Raw genomic sequence first — 5751 nt, 5'->3', positions numbered from 1 at the left:
GAGTCCAACATTTTGAAAGTCAGGTTTATACAGATTAATTTACATACAGTAAAATTCAACTCCTAAAGTACAGAGTTCTCTGTGTGCTTTCATCAGTGTAGACTACTGTCCTGTCGCCATGTCTGTAATCGAGTTATGCAGTAATTCCATCATTCCCCAAACAAATTCAGTTTTGCCTAATATCTTTGGTTTTAAAAAAGTAGCAACCGAAAAATAATGCCATTGTGACATTTTAGGCTCTAACCTAAACTCCCCTCCCCACCCCGTTCCAACATTCAAAGACAAATCCAGCCAAACTGGAGTGGCTCTTCAATTACTCTCAAGTTTTTAAGCCTTTGCCAAAAGTGTGTGAGCTTAATTAAGTTAAAATATTTCAAAGGGAGCCCAGTTGTACTCACTTGTTTATAATACAAGCTTCTCTTTGATCACGGATGTTCACTTTTATAGAAACCCTGTTATCATTTTTGGGATAAGGGATAAAGTAAATTAACTTTGTGTTGGAAAAAATACAGGAAATTAAAGAAGTACCTGAGGTGAACTTCCTTATTAATAACAGAAAGATGTGACTTTATTGAGCCAGTGGGGCCGGTGGACTAGAAATGAAGTCTGTGGGAGAATAGTGTGAATTGCTTAGATATTATGGATATAATTTATTAAAAAGATGGCTTTAAAAAATGCGCTTAATATCCCTCTTTCTGCTCTCAGTGTGAACCCTCCTGGTTCCTGCAAAAGACAAGTCTTGCCTTGGGAAAGCACCAAACGGGTGCAACGCTCTTGCTTAATTTGTCCAGAAGTTACAGGGGAGGTATTGACATCAGTGCTCGTGGGCATCCCAAGCCAGAAGAAATTCAATGCCACTTTTCCAATTCTTCCTTTTAAAAGATTTTTGTTTGTGCTCGCTTCGGCAGCACATATACTAAAATTGGAACCATACAGAGAAGATTAGCATGGCCCCTGCGCAAGGATGACACGCAAATTCGCGAAGCGTTCCATATTTTTTTCCTTACTGTCAAAAAAAAAAAAAAAAGATTTTTGTTTGCTTTGACGAGTGAGTACATATTTAATTTAATCGTATTTAAAATCTGACTTTTAGCTTCCCCCTGACCCTCCTACCATTCTCTCCCTTTCCTGGGCTTAATTTTGTTTTCTTTTGATAAATTATCCACATTAAAGAGAGCTCCATTTACACTAGCTAAAGAGTAGCTGGAATGTTAGGAGTATTGTGGGTGGGAGCAGCTAGGATTTGCATTGAGATGAACAGCGATGAGATATTGTAGAGACAACAGATCGTTTTTGCTAGAGACTGAGGTTCAGATGCCTACTACTGATGAGCTGTGAGCCCTTGAGAATTTTATTTACCCTCTACAGTTCAGTTTTTTATCTGTAAAATGGGACTCATATTTTCTTCACAGAATGATTAGGAATATCAAGAGAACAAGTGTGTGAAAAGACTCTGAAAACCACAAAACACAATATAAATGGTCGAAGGAACATCTGTGGAATTGAAGTCACAGGGTTGGGGTTGACCCTGGGTCTGCCCCTCACTCACTGCTTACCCTCCCCAGACTTGTGTTCTTTATGGCTGAAATGGGGATAGTACACTCAGATGACTGTGGCTTTCGTGGAGCTGATGTGTGTTTTTTTTCATTTTTAATTTTTAAAAAATATTTTTCTTCTGGAGTTCATGCCTGTTAAAGGGCTCTGCAAATTTCAAAGCAGGAGCTGGAAAACTTTCTGCAGAGGGTCAGATAGTAAATGTTGGGAGGTTTTGCAGGTTGTATGGTCTCTTTTGAAACTACTCACCTCCTCCTTTGTAGTGCAAAAGCAGCGAGAGGAAAGACATACACGAGTGGGTGTGGCTGTGTTCCAATAAAACTTTATTTACAAAAACAGGTGGTGGGTGGGATCTGGTTTGCCAGCTCCTGTTCTAAAGCACACATTGCGGCTTTGTTAAATTCTAACCATACTTTCAAAGTGGTTGATAACTACAGTTCATTTATTTAGTCCCTCAGGTCGCTACAGGGAAATGGGGTGGTAGTCTAGGTTAGTAATGTGATCTCCCATGGGAGAGGGGTGGGAAGTAGAAACTTCAATAAAAGGTATGGAGGAAGAAAACATTTAGTTGGATTCATACCTCAAATTTGTACACCAAGAGAGATTACAAATGATCTAAACATTTAAATTCAAAAGAAAGAGAGCAAGAAGGGAAGGAAGGAAGGAAGAAAAAAAGGAAGAAAGAAAGAACTAATGAATAATGGTTTTGTAACCTTAGCTTGGGAGCAGAGGTTTGTAATCCAGAAGTCGTAAAAGAAAAATAATTTCTGGTACTGTCTCTACCAAGAAATGATTCATCAGTTAACCCCTGATATTCCCGCTTTATAGAGCAGGCCCAGGTAATTTTGTCTTGGAAAAACTTCACTGTAGGTGTTCCTCTCACCCGTTGCAGTTGTAGAAAATCTCCACGACGCTCTTGTGAATCACCTCGATTTAAGCAAGGAGCACCACGGTGGACTCACCGGCAAGAATTAACTGCAAAATGTGCCCCCAAGTAGCTAAGTAAATTAACTTGCTATATGGGATTATAGGTGTTAAAACAATTAAATTTTAGAGAGCATCTGTCAAAAAGAATGATTTTTGTTTTTAGAGTAGTTAATATTAAGACATTCCTAAAAGTAGTTAAACAGCAGGACCAAGAGTTTATTTAGATGGATTCTAAATTGTGTCAAGAAAATGATCATTGAAGGGTTGGAAGAACTTTGGCCTCATGTGTGCCGTCACATGTATTCACTCCCACAGTAAATACCGAGGACCCACTCTGTGCCAGGAAGTACACAACAGGGGTATGCAGACAGATTGCCCCAGTACGACTTTCCAGAACTGAAATAACTAGGACAAAATTTATTTTAAAATAGGAGGGGGAAGGAGTATAGGAAGGAGTTTTAACAAAGCTGCTTTTTAAAAAAAACTTAGCATTGGGCCGTCTGCGTGGCTCTGTCGATTAAGCGTCCAACTTTTGACCTCGGCTCAGGTCTTGATCTCAGGGTCATGAATTTAAGCCCCGCGTTGGGCTCCATGCTGGGTGTGGATCCTTTAAAAAAAAAAAAAAAAACAAATAGAATAACTTTACCATTATTATACTCTATGAGACCATTCTTGATAATCCTTTTTATTAGTTTTTGGAGAACATATCCACACACCCACCCATATACTACATATATACATACATGTGTGTGCTCAGAGTGTTTTTTTCCCCCTAGATTACCATGAGCGTGCATTAATTTTATGAAAAATTAGCAAAACAGAAAAAATAGGAAGACTGCAGTAATATCCACTCATAATGTCACCATATAGCCATTGTTAATATTTTATGTATAGCCAGGTGGTTTTCTATCTGCATAGAAATGCACAAAATTTAATAAAATTGGCATCGCACTAAGTTTGTTATTTTATAAGCTGTTTTTAAAATGTAGCAAATTATCCATGATAATTTTCAATGTCATTAAATAGACTTAGAATGTTTTAAATGTTCTCATTAACTAATTTGTTGATTGTTGGCAGGCTCTTACTATTATAAGTAATAAATATCCTTGTAAATAAGGCCTTGTGTGTGTTGGACACACATAAGTTTCTAGGAATGGATATAAATATTTTAAGATGTTATAAGAATGGTGATACTTATTTATAGTTTCCATTTATACTTCCAAGAGCCGAGCGTGAATACTTGTCTCCTGGTGACATGCTCAACAATAGTCAATATCAACTTTTTGGTTCATATTTGCCAATTTTATTCACATTCTTTTATTTTAGCAATTACCCACTACAGTTGAAGTTGAGCTTTTTTCCATGTTTAGTTGCTACATGTGCTTTTTCTTTTATGAATTGTCTGTTCATGTTCTTTGCTCATTTTCCAAAGGGAGGCATTCTTTTTCTTGCTGATGATAAGCAAGAGTATGCTTTCTATTAAGATCATAACCCATTATCATATCTATTGCTATGCCACTTAATATGTGGCAGTCTGCCTTTAATTTTAATTATGGCATTTAACACGTAATTTTAATTAATTAAATCAGACAATTATGCATTTAAAAATAAATACAATTAATTAAATTGGAAGTTAAAAAAAATCTCAGACTGGTTTTATGGAATGGATTTAACTCAAAATTGCCTCCTCTCCCCAGTTTGCTCAGGCACATTTATTGGATAGTTTATAATTTCACGCTGATTTGAATGTTGCCCAATTGTATGCTAGATTCTCATATATATTATAGTTTTTCTTGGCATGTCTGTTCAGATTCGTATTAGTCTTTGTGCTCACTTATTACTCATTTATTTCAATGAGACCAAAGACGTCTGGTCTTTGCTCATTGCCTTTTTCCAGACTCTTCTCACTGGGCTCAGAGATGTATTGAAATTAAGCTAGGAAAGACGGAATTAACTAGGAAGATGAACGTGGCTCGGCGGTGGAACTGAATAGGTCTTGACCGCTCTCCTAGTCTCGTGGTCCATCTCGTGGCCAAACTGATAGCCCTTGCTCGACTCGTGGTTGCCTTGTACTCTCACTCCGTGCCTCCCTCCTGTAGTTCATGCAAACATCCCTCCTGAGGTCTCCTTTGACCTATATTGGAGGAAGAACTGTTTTCTTGGGATTTGAATCAAAAATTTATTAGTTACCCTAGAAGGAAATGACAGGGCCTTGGACCGGGGTGGTGGCCACAGAGAAAAGCTGGCCAGATGTGAGATATATTTGGAAGACTTGGGATTTGAGATTTACCCTGTCAAGACCGGCTGGGAGATAGGAAATAAAGGACAAGGGAAAGGGATGGATCAAGATTTAAAAAAAAAAATCTGAAGTAATGCCTGTTCATCGTAGGAAATTTGACAATATAATAAAAGCATAAAAATAAAAAAAGCTCCAATCCCATTATAAATGTTTTAGTGTATTTCCTCTCAAGCTTTGATATATCAATGAAAATAAAATTAACTTTTTGACTCTTGGTCAGGATTGATTTAAACCAGATTTAGAGGGTGGGTTTAGGATGACCTCCCATAAAATCTGGGTATGTGCCATTTACAAAATGCACTTTTGGACAACCTGACAAAGCCGCTGGTCATTGTTTATGAGAAGTAAAACTAAGGTGGAGCGTGTGGCTAAGCGCAGACTAAGAGGGATGCATACTTATTAAGATACTGTGGCTGAAGGTCTCAGTTGTGCACACCCCTTTGCACTGTGTTGATTATTCTGATGACGTTTCTCACATGGGCTACTGTATAGAATGCTCCCAGGTGAACAGAGACAGGGATTTCTTAATTTAATGCTGTTTATCCTACATTAGTGAAATGAAATCATTTGCTTAACATCTATCTCTATAAATCCATTTCCACTCTTACTTCGATGCGGAGAAAGTCGCCTGGGTCTGTACCTATGTGTTAAAGCCTGCATTTTTCATCAACATTATATCACACACATTTTCTGATTCGTGCTGGCATTGTCTCAACATTGATTCAATAACTGGCCAACTTAATTGAACTTTTTTTTTTTTAATTTTTTTTTTTTTTATTTGACAGAGACAGCCAGCGAGAGATGGAACACAAGCAGGGGGAGTGGGAGAAGAAGAAGCAGGCTCCCAGCAGAGGAGCCTGATGTGGGGCTCAATCCCAGAACGCTGGGATCACACCCTGAGCTAAAGGAAGACGCTTAACGACTGCGCCACCCAGGCGCCCCTTAATTGAACTTTTATTTCAAATTGCTTT

The 5751-nt window shown here is 38.0% G+C and overlaps 1 non-coding gene across 1 annotated transcript; it reads left to right on the top strand.

Annotated features, from left to right (window-relative positions):
* The first annotated feature begins 892 nt into the window (after positions 1-892).
* LOC113258836 (U6 spliceosomal RNA) lies at positions 893-999 on the top strand. The gene has a single exon (XR_003317359.1). It is a non-coding gene; the product is annotated as a U6 spliceosomal RNA (small nuclear RNA).
* Positions 1000-5751: the final 4752 nt, after the last annotated feature.

The sequence above is a fragment of the Ursus arctos genome, unplaced genomic scaffold (assembly GCF_023065955.2).
Source record: "Ursus arctos isolate Adak ecotype North America unplaced genomic scaffold, UrsArc2.0 scaffold_16, whole genome shotgun sequence".
Lineage (NCBI taxonomy): Eukaryota > Metazoa > Chordata > Mammalia > Carnivora > Ursidae > Ursus > Ursus arctos.
This window is presented reverse-complemented; position numbering and strand designations above follow the sequence as displayed.